Raw genomic sequence first — 17678 nt, forward strand, 5'->3', positions numbered from 1 at the left:
TCCCCAGATTAGGGAAGTTTTCAGCTATTATTTCTTCAAATAAATTTTGTGCCCCCCTTTCTCTTTCTTCCTTATAATGTGAATGTTATAATGCTTGATGGAGTCACTAAGTTCCTTAAGTCTATTATCATTTTGCATATTTTTTTTCTTTCTGTTCAGCTTGATTACCTTCCATTATTCCGTCCTCCAAGTCACTAATTTGTTCTTCTGCTTCCTCTAGCATGCTATTTATTCCATCTAGTATATTTTTTATTTCCTTTATTGTGTTCTTCATCTCTGGTTGGTCCTTTTTTATTTCTCTGTTAAGGGTCTTACTCCACTCTTTGCTTAAGTCCAGTGAGTATCTTTATGATCATTATTTTAAATTCTCTATCAAGCATATTACTTAGATCTGTTTCCTTTAGGTCTCTAAAGGAAGATGAAATTTCTGCCCCTAGCCCACTGTTGGGGCCACCGTATAACTTGTCTGTGTGGTTTTCTTCCCCTCATCCCAGGGCAGGAGAAACTTTGGGATGGTACTGGCCCCTGTCAGAGCTGTTTGCACACTGCCAGGCTTATGGCCCTGGTTTGAATGGGCTTGACAAAGAGCATATTAGAGGGGAGTGGGCCAGCTGGGGTGGAACATGCAGTTTTAACAAGGTATGCACTGATCCACACGTGAAATGAGACCTGTTGCCTTGCAGGGACCAGCCTGGGTGGACACACAAAGCATGCATGGGCATGCATGGTATGCAGTTTTAACAAGGTATGTGGGGGGCTTCCATGGGATCTGTAAAGTGCAAAGTGCTCAAGTCAGGAAACATGGTTTACTCCAGTCTTCTGGGGGGAGGGACCCACAGCATAGGGATTGAGGGGTGACTGAAAAGGGTAGATCTGCTGAAGCCAGAGAGGGGGTGTACCAAGCAGTTCGGTACTACTACATCTCTGGCAAATGCCTGGTCTGACTAAACTCAAGTAAAGGTGACCACCGACTGCCCTGGAGGGCACTACAGGACCTCTTCCTCATAAGGCCATTACTTTCAAGAGCAAAAGATGTAGCTGACTTTCCTAACATAGAGAAACAGACACAGAGAATTAGACAAAATGAGGGGGTATAGGAATATGTCCTAAATGAAACAAGACAAAACCATAGCAAGAGACCTAAGCAAAATGAATGTAAATAATATGCCTGATAGAGAAGCTAAAGTAAGATCACCAGGGCACCTGACTGGCTCAGTCAATACAGTATGCAACTCTTGATCTCAGAGTCATGAGTTTGAGCCCCACATTGTGTGTAGAGATTACTTCAGTAAATAAAATTTTTTAAAAAATAAATGAAGTAATGATCATAAAGATATTCATTGGACTTGAGAAATGAGTGAGAGGGCGAGGCTTTGTGTAAGCAAGTTAGTTAGTGAATGTCAGTGGGCTGGTTCCTGTAGGTAACTGTGTGTTTATGCTGGGGGACAGGGGAGGGAAATGGTACCTGTGAGCTCCTTTGTTTCTGTAGAAGTCCTTCAGTGAACCCATCCTTCTGGGACACACTCTGATATTAGTAAATAACTCCCATATGCACCATGTGTTTTTCAAAGTGCTGCTTATATGCTGTATCTCCATGAGCTGTTTGTTGTGCTGTGTCTTTAAGCAAGGGGACTCAGCTTCCTCTGGGCTCTTTCAGAGCCAAGCCTGCTGACTTAAAATTCCAGACTTATGTCCCACTCACTTATTGTAAGAACTCAAGAAATTCATTCCCTCTAGTTTTAAAAGCCAAATGTTTTGGGGGCACCTGAGTGGCTCAGTTGGTTAAGCGTCTGACTTGGCCTTAGGTCATGATCTCACGGTTCATGAGTTTGAGCCCTGCATCGGGCTCAGACAGCTCAGAGCCTGAAGCCTGTTTCTAATTCTGTGTCCTTCTCTCACTCTGCCCTTCCCTTGCTCATGATCTGTCTCTCTCAATCTCTCCCCCCACCCTCTCTCTCAAGAAAAAAACATTAAAAAAAAAATTGGGACACCTGGGTGGCTCAATCGGTTAAGCATCTGACTTCAGCCCAGGTCATGATCTCATGGTTCATGACTTCGAGACCCACACTGGGCTCTGTGCTGACAGCTCAGAGCCTGAAGCCTGACTCAGATTCTGTGTCTCCCTCTCTCTCTACCTCTCTCCTGCTTGTACTCTGTGTGTGTGTCTCTCTCTCAAAAATAAATAAACATTAGGGGCGCCTGGGTGGCTCAGTCGGTTGAGCGTCCGACTTCGGCTCAGGTCACGATCTCGCGGTCCGTGAGTTCGAGCCCCGCGTTGGGCTCTGGGCTGACAGCTCAGAGCCTGGAGCCTGCTTCCGATTCTGTGTCTCCCTCTCTCTCTACCCCTCCCCCGTTCATGCTCTGTCTCTGTCTGTCTCAAAAATAATAAAATAAACATTAAAAAAAAAAATTAAAAATAAATAAATAAATAAACATTAAAAAAAAAGTTGAAAAAAGAACAGCCAAATGTTTTTGGGATTTTTCTTCCCTGTGCAGTCTCCCCAGAGTGAGGGTCTGTTTCTCCCCCTTCTTCATGCCTGTAGCTCCCTCCTGTGGTTCATTTGGATCCCCACCGCATCTCCTCCCTTCCTACCCTCTTGATGTGGCCTCTTCTCTGACTTTAGTTGTGGAATCTGTTCTGCCAGTCTTTTGATTGTTTTCTGGGCTATTTACACTGATACGAGTACTATCTGCTTGTATCCAAGGGATGAGTTGAGTTCAGGGTCCTCCTATCTGCCATCTTCCCAGCCTCTCCACATTTGTTAAGTTTGAATGGGGGGTACAGCTGTTGGTTGTTTTAGACTCTATGCTTATCTATGGGTAATATATTTTCCCAAATTAAAAAAAAAAAAATAAGCCAACAGAAGCTATTGGTCATTAAAATTATGAGAATTTTAAAATTAAGAGAAAGCTTGAACCATAAATGTAGGCAACTATCAATTATTTTACATCAGGAACAAATACTTGAGGGAATCTCTGAAGTGTATTCATTTCTAACCATAAGTAGTCATATATTCAGAGAAGAAAGCAGACTTCTTTCCCAGTAAGTAGTAAGTGGTGGAAGTATTTGTTAAATGACATCTAGCTTTGGCTGATGACTTTTGGACAGTGGTTCTAGAGTGGGCCTAGAGTCACCATGTGACTCTCTTATGTAGATGGATTGAGAACCACCTGCTTTGTGACATGATATCTTTTTTTTTTTTAATTTTTTGTTAATGTTTATTTATTTTTGAGACAGAGAGAGACATAGCATGAGCAGGGAAGGGGCAGAGAGAGAGGGAGACACAGAATGTGAAGCAGGCTCCAGGCTCTGAGCTGTCAGCACAGAGCCCGACGCGGGGCTCAAACTCACAAACTGTGAGATTGTGACCTGAGCCAAAGTCGGACGCTTAACCGACTGAGCCACCCAGGCGCCCCAATGTGACATGATATCTTTAAATGGCTAACACTGTAAACCTCAGATGGAAATGTGTTCAGGAGCATTAAAAAAAAAAAAAAAAAAATCAGGAAAGTATAGATTCTGACACCAGAGCACTGCCACAAGGTGGCACTAAAAGTGCAAGGAAACCATAGCTTAAATTAAATCACACGTGAAACTTAGCCTCCTTACCAAGTGTGCATGTGCATCTTGTTTGGAGACAAAAACGGAATATTGAAAAAATAACTAACAAGGGAAATTATAGCTAAAATACCTAAGGAATCCTAGAATGCAAATGAGGAAAAAAACAAAACAGAAAAAGAACAAGGAATACCACTTTTCAGATAAAGTTTAAAGTCGATGCCCTTCTTCAATGCCAGAATTGTCAATTCTCAAAGGAATGTTCTAGCATAAGAAGTATACTTCTAGGTATTTAGACGTCTATAATGGTTCTGAAAAATTAAGAGGGAAAAATGTTTAAATAGCCTGAGTGGCTTAGTCGGTTGAGCATCTGACTTTAACTCAGGTCATGATCTCACAGTTTGTAAATTTGAGCCCCGCACCAGGCTCTCTGCTGTCAGCATAGATTCCATTATAGGGCTTGATCTCACAAACCCTGAGATCGTGACCTGAGCCAAAATCAAGAGTTGGACACTTAACTGACTGAGTCACCCAGGTGCCCCACAAACAACATCCTTTAAATGAGTAAGTTAAGGTCCAGATTACCTAGCCAGCTGAACTCTGTGCTCTGTCCTCACTGTAGTTGTCTGAAGACCTGCCACCCTGTTCCTCCTCTCCAGCTGGACAGAGACAACCGGACAGATTTACACCAATACGTTACTAGAGTTTATTTCAGGGATAGGTCAGAGGAGGTAGAATTATAGATGCTCTTTCTTTTTCATTTTTACCTGCCTTTATTCTCTTTTTAATTATTATTAAATATTTCAAGTCGACAGAAAAACATAGAGGGTAATACAACAAACATCTAGGTACCCTCAGTTCAGCATTTTTACATAATAACATGATATATATTTTTATAAGAAATGAAATATTCCGAATACCTTCACCCTTTTATAGATGATCCTTCTAACTTTTACTTAACTCAAAGTAAACACTTCCCTGAATTTAATGTTTATTATGCCCATGCATATTGTTGTACTTTTACTACGTATATTATGCATCCATAGCATAATATACTATATAACCTTTATACATGATGAAATCATACTGTGCATCTCCTTACATCATTTTTTAGAATCTAAATTATGTTTTTGAGACTCATACATTTTGAGAGAGATAGGTTAAGTGTATTTATTTTAGCTATTCTATAGTAATCTATTCTATGAATCTACCAAAGTATACTTATCCATTTCCCGTCAATGGACATTGAGGTAATTTTCAGTTTTTGTCTCAAAATAATGCTGCAGTTAAAACTTTTGATCATTATCCATGTGTACACATGAGTTGAAGATATTGTCAGCTTGATCAAACATTTCTAAACTTTTCTCCACAGTTGTTGTGCCTGCTTAGACTCCTACCAGCAGGGTATCAGAGTCCTTGTTGTTCAGTTTCCTCACCAAGAATTAAGATTATATCAGTCAGGATAACTAAATCATGCCACAATAACCAACAACCACAAAATCTCAATGGCTTCATTCAGTCTTATTTCTTGCTCATGCTGCAAGTACAGTGTGGGTCAGCATTGAAGTTCTGTTCATCAGAGTCACTCAGGGCCCTGCGCTGACAGGGGCTCCAACCTGACACAAGCTTCTGTGAGGCAGGGAAAAACTAAAAAAGGGTTGCACTCTGGTTTTTAAAGTTTCTGCCCTTGGGGCGCCTGGGTGGCTCAGTTGAGCGAAGACTTTGATCTCAGTTCATGCGTTCAAGCCCCACATTGGGTTCTCTGCTGTCAGCACAGAGCCTACTTCCAATCCTCTGTCCCTTTCTCTCTTTCTGCCCTCCCCTGTTCTATTCTTCTCTCTCTCTCAAAAATAAGCACAAAAAAAAAAAAAAAAGTGTCTGACCAGAAGTGACACACATCACTTCTGCTCATATTTAATTGGCCAAAACAAGTCATGTGACGACATCTAACTTTCAAGAGCTCCCATTTCTCCTTCAGGGTCTGAATGTTTGTGAATGGTTACCACAGTACTGATCGACTAATATTTACTAGTCCAGTGAGACTGAAATATTGTCTTGCTGGTTTTTTTTAAATTTTTTTTTTTACGTTTATTTATTTTTGAGACAGAGACAGAGCATGAACAGGGGAGGGTCAGAGAGAGAGGGAGACACCGAATCCGAAACAGGCTCCAGGCTCTGAGCTGTCAGCACAGAGCCCAACGCGGGGCTCGAACTCATGGACCGTGAGATCATGACCTGAGCTGAAGTCGGACGCTTAACCAACTGAGCCACCCAAGCGCCCTTGTCTTGTTATTTTTATTTATATGCCTCTAATTATTACTGAGGTTAAGCATATATTCACATTTTTATTGGCCATTTGTGTTTCCTGTTCTGAAAATTGCCTATTTATATCCTTTGCCCATTTTTCTATTGAGTTTTTTAAAATTGATTTTGTAAGATTTCTTTATATTCTGAAGGATACAATCCTTTATGGATTGATACATTATGAGTATTTTCTTTCAGACTGGCATTTCTTTCCACTTTGCTTAAGGTGCCTTTGTTCATGGAAGTTAATTTTGATGTAGTCATATATGCCAGTTTTTTCCTTAATGGTTCGTAGTTTCTGTGTCTTATTTAAAAAATCTTTTCATATCCTGATATTTATACCAATATTTGCTTTCAGAACTTTTAAAGTTTGTTTTTTCACATTAATTCACCTGTTATTGACTTTGTGTATGAGATAAAGTGGGGATCTGATTCTCTTTTTTTCCCACTTAAATGTAAAATGATTCCAGCCCCATTTATCCTTTTTCCACTGATTTATAATGCTACCTGACATAAATGATGTTTCTATGTATATATGTTTTTCTGGGATTCTTATTTTGTTCCATTGGTCTTTGTCTAGTCCTATGCTAAAAGTACACTATCTTATTACTGTGCTTTATAAAGATCTTTATATCTGGTTAAGTCCAACCACTTTGCTCTATTTTTTTCTTTTTTTTTTTTTTTTATAGTTTACGTGTTTTTAAAATTAGCAACTATAAAAAGATTGTGTGTCAGAGAAACAGAAACCACACTAGGTATTTCAAAAGAGGGATGTTAATATGAGGAAAGAATTTAACAGGCATTGGAGAATTGAGTGGCATTTTATAATGAACATGACAATATAAAAATGTGATTTGGTTCATGAGCAATTTTTGTACTTTGCTCTCAAATGATTGAAAAAAAATTGACTAAAAAAAGAACTAGAAAACTCTCTACTATCTTAACTAGAAATGGGGTACAAGTTTTTCTCAAGATATTGTGCACAATTGTTCAGAATAAAGCACAGAAAGCCCCTAACAGAAACTGACTTTAATACATTTTGCTCATATCTTTAATATTCCTTAAAATATATATATCAAACAATTATAAGAATATTACAAAAAAATCATATGCCAATAAATTGGGCAATCTGGAAAAAATGGGTAAATTCATAGAAACATATAAACTACTAAAACTGAAACAGGAGGAACTAGAAAATTTGAACAGACCAATAACCAACAAAGAAATTGAATCAGTAACCAAAAATCTCCCAACAAACAAAAGTCCAGGGCCATATGGTTTCCCAGGGGAATTCTATCAAACATTTGAAGAAGAATTAATACCTATTCTTCTCAAACTATTCCAAAAATAGAAATAGAAATAAAACTTCCAAACTAATTCTACGAGGCCAGCATTATCCTGATTCCAAAACCAAACAAAGTCTCCACTAAAAAAGAGAACTACAGGCCAGTATCCCTGATGAACATGGCTATAAGACTTCTCAACAAAATACTAGCAAATCAAAGCCAAAAGTACCTTGAAAAAATCATTCACCATGATCAAGTGGAATTTATTCCTTGGTTGCAAGGATGGTTCAATATTGGCAAATCAATCAATGCGATGCACCAAAATAATAAAAGAAAGGATAAGAACCCATTTGATCCTCTCAATAGATGCAGAAAAAGCATTTGACAAAGTACAGCATTCATTCTTGATAAAAGCCCTCAACAAAATAGGGATAGAAGGAACATACCTCAACATCATAAAGGCCCACATATGAAAAACCCACAGCTAATACCATCCTCAGTGGGGAAAAACTGAGAGTTTTTCCTCCACAGTCAGGAACAAGGCAGGGATGTCCATTGTCCCACCGTTATTTAACATAGTACTGGAAGTCCTAGCCTCAGCAACCAGACAACAAAAAGAAATAAAAGGCATCTAAATCGACGAGGAAGAAGTCAAGTTTTCACTATTTGCAGATGACATGATACTCTATATAGAAAACCCAAAAGCCTCCCCCCAAAAATTGCTAGAACTGATACACGAATTCAGTAAAGTTGATGCAAAATCAATGTACAGAAATCTGTTGCATTTCTTAGCACTAATAAGGAAGCAGTAGAAAGAGAAATCAAGGAATTGATCACATTTACAATTGCACCAAAAACCATAAGGTATCTAGGAATAAATCTAACCAAAGAGATGAAAGATCTTTATTCTGAAAACTGTAAATAACTGATGAAAGAAATTGAAGATGACACAAAGAAATGGAAAAACATTCAATGCTCATGGAATGGAGGAACAAATGTTGTTAAAATGTCTAAGCAATCTACACATTTAATGCAATCCTGATCAAAATACCACCAGCATTTTTCACAGAGCTAAAACAAAAAATCCTAAAATTTGTATGGAACCAGAAAAGACCCTGAATAGCCAAAGCAATCTTAAAAAAGAAAACCAAAGCTGGAGGCATTACAATTCCGGATTTCAAGCTATAATACAAAGCTGTAGTCATCAAGACAGTATGGTAGTGGCACAAAAACAGACTATTTTTGTTCCATAGATCAATGGAACAGAATATAAAGTCCAGAATTAGACTCACAACTATATGGTGAACTAATTTTCAATAAAGTGGAAAAGAATATACGATGGGAAAAATACAGTCTCTTCAACAAATGGTGTTGGAAAAACCGGACAGCAACATGCAAAAGAATGAAACCGGGCCACTTTCTTACACAATACACAAAAATAAATTCAAAATGGATGAAAGACCTAAATGTGAGACAGGAAACCATCAAAATCCTAGAGGAGAACACAGACAGTAACCTCTGACATCCGCCATAACAACTTCTTACTAGATATGTCTCCTGAAGCAAAGGGAAGCAAAAGCAGAAATAAACTATTCGGATTTCATCAAGATAAAAAGCTCCTGCACAGTGAAGGAAATAATCAATGAAACTAAAAGGCAACCTTCAGAATGGGAGAAGATATTTGCAAATGACATATCTTGATAAAGGGTTAGTATCCAAAATATAGAAAGAACTTATCAAACTCAACACTTCCCCCTAAAAAATAACCCAGTGAAAAAATGGGCACAAGACATGAATAGACATGTTTCCAAAGAAGACATACAGATAGCTAACACATGAAAAGATGCTCAACATCACTCATTATCAGAGAAATACAAATCAAAACTACAATAAGATATCACCTCACACCTGTCAGAATGGCTAAAATTAACCACAAAAGAAACAACAAATGTTGGTGAGGATGTAGAGAAAGGGGAACCCTCTTGCACTGTTGGTGGGCATGCAAACCAGTGCTGCCACTCTGGAAAACAGTATGGAGATTCCTCAAAAAGTTAAAAATAGAACTACCAGCAATTGCACTACTAGGTATTTACCCAAAGGATACAAAAATACTGATTCAAAGGGATACATGCACCCAAAAGTTTATAGCAGCATTATCAACAATAACCAAATTATGGAAAGACCTGAAATGTCCATCCACTGATGAATGGATAAAGAAGATGTGGTGTATGTATATATACATACATACATACATACACACACATACACACAGTGGAATATTGAATAATATTCAATATCCAATATTCATTAAAAAGAATGAAATCTTGTCATTTGTAATGACACAGATGGAGAGTATTATGCTAAGCCAAATAGTCAAAGAAAGACAAATACCATATGATTTTACTCATATGTGGAACTTAAGACACAAAACAAATGAACATAGGGGGAAAAAAAGAGAGAGGCAAACCTGGAAACAGACTCAATGATAGAAAACAAACTAAGGGTTACTGGAGGCGAAGTAGATGGGGGGTGGGGATTGGTTAAATGGACAATGGGTATTAAGGAGGGCACTTGTTGTGTTGAGCACTGGGTGTTGTATATAAGTGATGAATCACTAGATTCTGCACCTGAAACTAAAATTACATTGTAGGTTAACTGGAATTCAGATGAAAACTTGAAACTATATATATATATATATATATATATATATATATATATATGGTAAGACAACTGAAGTGTAGAAGTTTAATTGCAGGTCTTTTTGCATCAATGATATGAACATGAAAGATTCAGAGATGACTGCAGGCAGATTTCTGCCTGTGCTATGTATATATGGACAGTCCTACCATGTGTTTCACATTTAATGATATTCTGCTTTTGGAATTTTAGTTATATGTATATAGAAAATGAGTTTAAACTTTTTTTAAGTTTATTTATTTATTTTGAAAGAAAGTGTGTGCACATGCAGGAAAGGGGCAGAGAGAGAGAGGGAGAGAGAGAGAGAGAAAAAAAATCCCAAGCAGGCTCCACATGGTCAGCGCAGAGCCTGATGCAGGGTTCAAGCCCACCAAGAGATCGTGAGCTGTGCCAAGATCAAAAGTCAGATACTTAACCAATTGAGCCACCCAGGTGCCCCTAGAAAATGAGTTTAATAACTCATCATGGTTCTGAATTGTCTTATATTAATCATTTCTTAAAACTTTTGTGCGTGTGTGTTTTAATTTATTTTTTAATGTTTCATTAGTTTTGAGTGAGAGAGCTCAAGAGTGAGCAGGGGCGGGGCAGAAAGAGGGAGACAGAGAATCCGAAGCAGGCTCCACGTTGAAAGCAGAGAGCCCGATGTGGGGCTCGAACCCATAAACCATGACATCATGACCTGAGGTGAAGTCAGACATTTAACCGACTGAGCTACCCAGGTGCCCCTCTTGTGTTTTTTATAATAAAAAATAAAAGTGATGCCAAAGAAACAAAAACAAGATATATCATTTTAAAATTCACATTGCCAGAGAGAAAGAAAAAATTCTAAATACTTTTACAAAAGAAAAAAAATCAGGGCATATTCAAAGTATAGGGAATTGAAATGACATTGTATTCTCAAGAGCAACAGTGGAAGGTTGTGGACAATGGAACCATGCAAAGAAGACAATAGAAAATGCTTTGAATGTGGCATTTCTCTAGTGAAATTTCAAGTGTGGCAGCAGAGTGGTGACTTTGAGTCAGTCAGTGACTCAGTTTACCTCCCACACATACTTTCTCCAGAAGTTGTTTGTGAATGTAATATAAAGGAAAAGGAAGATGTGGTTCCTCAAACACAAGGGACCCAACAGAGGAGAGACACGAGGCGGATCTTCTTTCAGTTATGCACTAAATCCAGAGATAAAAAAGTACAATCACAGTAAAGTATTTGGCTCTTCAGTGAACAACACTTATGCAATCTAATAATGTCTACATTGGGTTTTTGAGTTTCTGACGTTATATGTATATGGGAGTCAGTATATGGAAGGGGGTAGGAGTTGTCCCTATAATCCCTTTGTTCATCTTAACACTCTTCTTTCCCATTCCCTTCATACTTCATACTAGACTCTGGTCTCTATTGGACTACATAGTTGGTGATCGGATGGAGGTGTGAATACATACATCTCAGTGAATGGTGAGGTTGGGGAGGTCAATGACCAGACAAATGGATTATGTGTCAGGGGCACCAGCACTGGGATTTATGTGAATCAGTGGGGTGAGGGGACTAAGTGGAGGTTTGAGTTTGTAATTGGGTCTAGAAAAATCAAATACCTCAATGTTGTGAAATAAATTCATAAACCCACTATATATAATATATACTCTTTAAACTTTCCTGTACACTTGAAAATAGAGATATTTAAAGAACTCTTTAAATATTATTCAATTGAATTAATGAGCATTATGGCAGATGATTTTGGTTGCTTACCCAGCAACCATTCCCTAATGTCTTTGCTAATTTTGTTCAGATATTAAGTAGTCAAATGTTTTTAAGGGAAGCTGGCCTTTCACTAGCCCTATAAGATGAATTTTGAATAGTCCAAACTACTAATGGTGATTTAGCTCCTTTAGCAGTGGTTTAAAAATGCACATGTGATTATGGATAATGAGAGGTGAGAGAAAGTCTGTTGTAAGGCTTCTGGGAAATCTTCCCTGATGTTTAAAAATAGGTATGGGGGCATCTGGCTGGCTCAGTCAGTACAGCATGGGATTCTTTATTTTTTTTTAATTTTGCTTTTACATTTATTTATTTTTGAGAGACAGAGCACAAGCAGGGGAGGGGCAGCGAGAGAATGAGACACAGAATCCCAAGCAGGCTCCGGGCTCTGAGCTGTCAGCACAGAGCCTAATGTGGAGCTCGAACCCACAAACTGTGAGATCATGACCTGAGCCGACGTCAGATGCTTAACCAACTGAGCCACTCAGGCGCCCCAGGCATGGAATTCTTGATCTCAGGGTTGTGAGTTCAAGCCCTGCATAGAGCTTACTTTAAAAATAACAAATAGGGGCGCCTGGGTGGCTCAGTCGGTTAAGCGTCCGACTTCAGCTCAGGTCACGATCTCGCGGTCCATGAGTTCGAGCCCTGCGTTGGGCTCTGGGCTGATGGCTCAGAGCCTGGAGCCTGTTTCAGATTCTGTGTCTCCCTCTCTTTCTGCCTCTCCCCCGTTCATGCTCTGTCTCTCTCTGTCCCAAAAATAAATAAACGTTAAAAAAAAAATTTTTAAATAACAAATAAATATAAAAAAATTAAAATAGGCCAAATAAGAGATACACTCTTCTTTCCCTTGAAGCCACTGGATATTTTAATGTCAGAACATTTTGTTTGGAGCTGCTGAAACCATATTGCAATTGTGAAGAGAGCCAAGAGAGGAGGACAAAGCTGCTGCACTGGTAAATCGAAGTGGGGAACAACCTAATGAAAGCCTGGGGCTAGTGAATTAACCCTTTGGCTAAACTATCTGGACATTTGTGAGAAAATGCATTTTATTGTTTCAGACAGTTGAGTTGATTTTCTTTTACTTGCAAGCAAATTCATCTTAACACATCCAAGGATTCTGGCCAAGCTAGTAAATACCTTAAAAAAAAAAAAAAAGATTTCTAAAACCCATTGATTTTATCTTTTTAAAAAAAAACTTTTTATTTTGAAACAATTGCCAACTTAACAGAAAAGTTTTAAGAAGAGTACAGAGAATTCCTCTACACACACACACACACACACACACACACACACACACACACACAGATTGCATTCAAGTTTTGTGAACTGTCCCAATTATGTCCTTTATATTACCTGTAAAGGATCTGGGATCATGCCTTGCACCTAGTTGTCATGTCTCTCCAGTTTTTTGCAATCTGGGACGGTTTCTGAGTCTTTGGGTTTCATGATCTTGACATTAAAAAAAAATTCTTTTTTGATTTTCCTGTCTCTCCGCAGTTTTCCCCAGCTTTGGGTGGGGAGCTGCTGGGTTCCGGCTTCCGGTTGGCGGACAGCCAGGTGGTGTGGACAGCAGCCCCCCACCCCCACCCCCCAGCACCCGGCTCCCTGCCCGCCCGCCGTGCCGCCCACCTTCTGCGGCCCGGCGAGAGGCCCAGATGCAGGCCATTAAATGTGTGCTGGTGGGAGACGGCGCTGTAGGTAAAACGTGATTACCCTCAGTTACACAACCAATGCATTTCCTGGAGAATATATCCCCGCTGTCTTTGACAACTACTCTGCCAATGTTATGGTGGATGGAAAACCCGTGAATCTGGGTTAATGGGATACAGCTGGACAAGAAGATTATGCCAGATGACGCCCCTTATCCTATCCGCAAACAGATGTATTCTTAATTTGGTATTCTCTCGTGAATCCTGCATCATTTGAAAATGTTTGAGCAAAGTGGTACCCTGAACTGTGAAACCACTGTCCCAACGCCGCCATCATCTTGGTGGGAAGTAAACTTGACCTCAGGGACAACAAGGACACAACTGAGAAACTGAAGGAGAAGTTGATTCTCATCACCTACCCGCAGGGTGTGGCCATGGCTAAGGAGATTGATGCTGTAAAATACCTGGAGTGCTAGGTTCTCACGCAGCTAGGCTTCAAGACAAGGTTTGATTGGGGCACCTGGGTGGTTCAGTCCGTTGAGCGGCCGACTTTGGCTCAGGTCATGATCTCGCGGTCCCTGAGTTCAAGCCCCGCATCGGGCTCTGTGCTGATGGCTCAGAGCCTGGAGCCTGCTTCAGATTCTGTGTTCTCCCTCTCTCTCTGACCCTCCCCAGCTCTCACTTTGTCTCACTCTGTCTCTCAAAAATAAATAAATGTTAAAAAAAAAAAAAAAGACAGTGTTTGATGAAGCTTTTCCAGCGGTTCTCTGCCCCACCTCCTGTCAAGAAGAGGAAGAGATAAATGCCTGCTCTTATAGATAGATGTCTGGGCCCCTCTCCTGTCCTGTCTCCCTCAGAACCTTTGTAGGCTTTGCTCAAAGATGGTGGAGACTTCCCACTCAATGCCAAACTTTTGTTACAGGTTAGTTTTTCCCTAAAACCATTTTGAACCAATCAGTAATTTTTAGGTTTTGTTTAAAGTTTAAAGCTTTAAACTTCAACATTATATTAAAATTTAGCCCTAAAATGGCAAGTTTTCTTAAAGCCTCATTTGTCAAAAGCCCCTATTCTTGCTCAGAGTAAAAGTTGCCAAAATCTTGTGAACTAAGTTGCATTGCTGTGCTGAGAACACCCAGCACGAACCCGTTTAAGACCTTTGTCTTTAAGAAGAGACTGCAGTGCCTCAAGTTCAGAAATGCAGATACCTGCTAGTCTCTGACAGGAGAGCCACACAGCCTCCTTCACGAAATTTGCCACCTAACACAGCCCATGTCGGCCCCCTAACACTGTACTGTGTCTCCTAATGGAATGAGAATAATGACTCAGCTCTCTGGATCAATCTTTTTTATTTTGTAGTGAAAAAAAAATTTTTTAAGTTAGTATATTCGCTTTTGCTGAGATTTGGAACCCCCTCAGACTCCCGTGTCCCTTCAGTGAAGGGTCTGCTGTGGCCGTGGGCACACCGGGGTGGGCGTATGTGGCACAGGACATGATCAGAGGATGAAGCAGTATTCTTACAAAATATGGAGGTTAATTTACACTGCACTGTGCACGTCATAATTAAACTGAGTAAAAGTGTCACAGGTAAAATCTTAAAGGTTAATTTCTGTCAGATGCAGTAAATGATGGAAGGTCAATATCATCACTAAGTGTTTTAAACTTTTTTTCTTAGATGTGCTATCCCTCCTGAAACCGGGTATTTAACTCATCTTTGAACTGGTTGTTCCCATAGTTGCTAACTTAGTGCTTTCTTATAGAACCCCTTCTTAATGAACGATATGCCTCCTTGTATTATAAAATCTTTCTGTTAATGCATTAGACTTTTTTTTTTTTTGTAGAGTAGTAAAAGTGCATTTCTGTTTCCTTGTTACATTATTCAAAGCTAATAAACACTTTCCTTAGTTTTCTAGTAACTAGGTGCAAAAATCATATGTTGCAGCTTTACAGTTTTTGAAATATTTTAGATATTCCTAAACTATGAACTTTCTTAACACCACTGTCTTGCCAGATCACCAATACTGTACCTTGACTAATGCTAACCCTCCTCCTTGCCTCACCACCTGCCTCCCCCATACACACACACAGGCTTCCTGTTGCTCTGCCTCATTAGCCATGTTCCTTTGGGTCTGTGAGGTTCTGTAAGCCCCCGCTCCTGCCAACCAAGTTCCATACAACTTACCCACGGGCAAGAACACAAGGGTGGGCCTTTCAACCACTAGAACAAAATTTTTTAAATTGACAGTTGCAGAATTGTGGAGTGTTTTTTACATTGATCTTTGCTAATGCAATTAGTGGTATGTTTTGCATGTATGGCTTAACAAATCCTTGAATCATAAATACATACATACATACATACATACATACATACATACATAAATACATAAATTTTATTTTTCATGAGAAGGTGGGTGCGATTCTCAGTGGGCAACCAAACCCCAATGCCCCACCAACCCTATGTCCTTACCTGAAGCTGGTGCTGAAACTGACCCTGCCACTCCTCCTCAACACTCCCTCTGGTCCACCTCAACTTCCTACAAGGAGAGTGTCTGTCCTCTGCAGAGAAGGAATTCCTTTGACATTTTTGAAGATTATAAGACATAGTCATTTTGTAGAATGCCCTTCATATTTGGATTCATTCATTCAGTGAATCCTTATATCCCATTGAGGGGCACACAGTGTCAGTTTGTACATTGTTGATGGTATTAAATTTGATCACTTAAGATAACATCTTCTAATTTTCTCTGTCGTGAAGTTACATTGCATCTTTATAAGTTAATAGATATTTCATGTGGAGATACCTTGAAACTGTACCATTATCTAATTCCTCATCTCATTTTTATCTACTGGTATTAGAATCCATTGATGATTCTCTCTTGAATTAATTATTACCATGATAATTGTCAAACGGGTTTTTTTCTAATTCTGTTCTACTATTAAAAAAAAGCTCTCTCTTCTCTCCATACTTTATTCATTTGCTTATATCATGAATTCTATTTAATTCAGTAAGTTACAATGTGTAAGTATTATTATAATGTTATAATTATCTCAGATTTGGCCAGTGAGAACCCCTGCAAGCCATATCGTATATCTTCTCGACATGTTCCCATCATGTTTTGGATTTGGTTTTTGTTTTTGTTTTTTTTTTTTTTTTTTGAGGACTTCCATATTTCCTGGCATAAGATGTTCTAAGCTCAACTTGTATTTTCCTTATTCCCCTCTGGAATCAGCTATTTATTCAAGGAATAGGGTCTCCTGACCCCAACAGGTTGTCCCTGCCACCCTTACCAATGCTGTCCTGGGCTGCCATTACTTGCTGCCCTGCTCCAATACCATCTTTATATGGATCACCATTACATTCTTATGAAATCAATTGATTCTGAAAGTAATGACACAGAAATTTTTTTTTAACCAACAGACACCGAGGAATTACTCAAGTTTATTTAACTTTTTAAAAAATGTTTATTTCTTCTTGAAAGTGAGAAAGTATGCACATGCATGCGGGGGAGTGGGCTCTGAGCTGACAGCAGAGAGTCTGATGGGGGGGCTCAAATTCACAAACCATTAGATAATGACCTGGGCCAAAGCTGGACGCTTACCTGACTGAGCCATCCAGGTGCCCCTATTTAACTTTCTAATGTATGAATGGAGATATTTAAAAAAAAAATGTATCCAGGGGCGCCTAGGTGGCTCAGTCGGTTGGGCATCCAACTTCGGCTCAGGTCATGATCCATGATCTCGTGTTCCGTGAGTTCGAGCCCCGCGTCGGGCTCTGTGCTGACTGCTCAGAGCCTGGAGCCTGTTTCAGATTCTGTGTCTCCCTCTCTGTCTGACCCTACCCTGTTCATGCTGTCTCCCCCTGTGTCAAAAATAAAATAAACGTTAAAAAAAAAATTAAAAAATGTATCCAGTCTAGAAACATAATTTGCTTTAAAAATCAATTTAAAATATCTCGAATATGCAATAATAGATGTAAATAATAAAAACATGTCATGCAAAAAAAAAAAAAGCCTCAGATACACAAGAGGTCTTTACATATTGTGTTTGCTTTGGCAGTGCCTATATTAAAATTGTAACTATACAGAGAAGATTAGCATGACCCCTGTAATAAGGATGACACACTTTATGATGCAGTCCCTATTTTTTTTGTTCTGTATATTTTACCACAATTTTATTTAATTTTATTTATTTTTTAAAAACATTTATTTGTTTTTGGGGCACCTGGGTGGCTCAGTCGGTTGGGCATCTGACTTCGGCTCAGGCCATGATCTCACAGTTTGTGGGTTTGAGCCCCGCGTTTAATTAATAAACATTTAATGTTTAATTATTTAATAAACATTTAATGTTTAATTAATAAACATTTATTTATTTCTGAGAGAGAGAGAGAGTGCAGGGGAGGGGCAGAAAGAGAGGGGGACAGAGGATCCGAAGCA

The 17678-nt window shown here is 39.1% G+C and overlaps 1 non-coding gene and 1 pseudogene across 1 annotated transcript; both read left to right on the top strand.

The window, feature by feature from the left end:
• The first annotated feature begins 13254 nt into the window (after positions 1-13254).
• LOC109261938 (ras-related C3 botulinum toxin substrate 1-like) lies at positions 13255-14066 on the top strand (annotated as a pseudogene).
• Positions 14067-17285: 3219 nt separating this feature from the next.
• Positions 17286-17393, top strand: LOC128773610 (U6 spliceosomal RNA). The gene has a single exon (XR_008417963.1). It is a non-coding gene; the product is annotated as a U6 spliceosomal RNA (small nuclear RNA).
• The last annotated feature ends 285 nt before the right edge of the window (positions 17394-17678 follow it).

This window comes from Panthera pardus, unplaced genomic scaffold, assembly GCF_024362965.1.
Source record: "Panthera pardus isolate Hobbes unplaced genomic scaffold, ASM2436296v1 HiC_scaffold_25, whole genome shotgun sequence".
Classification (NCBI taxonomy): Eukaryota; Metazoa; Chordata; class Mammalia; order Carnivora; family Felidae; genus Panthera; species Panthera pardus.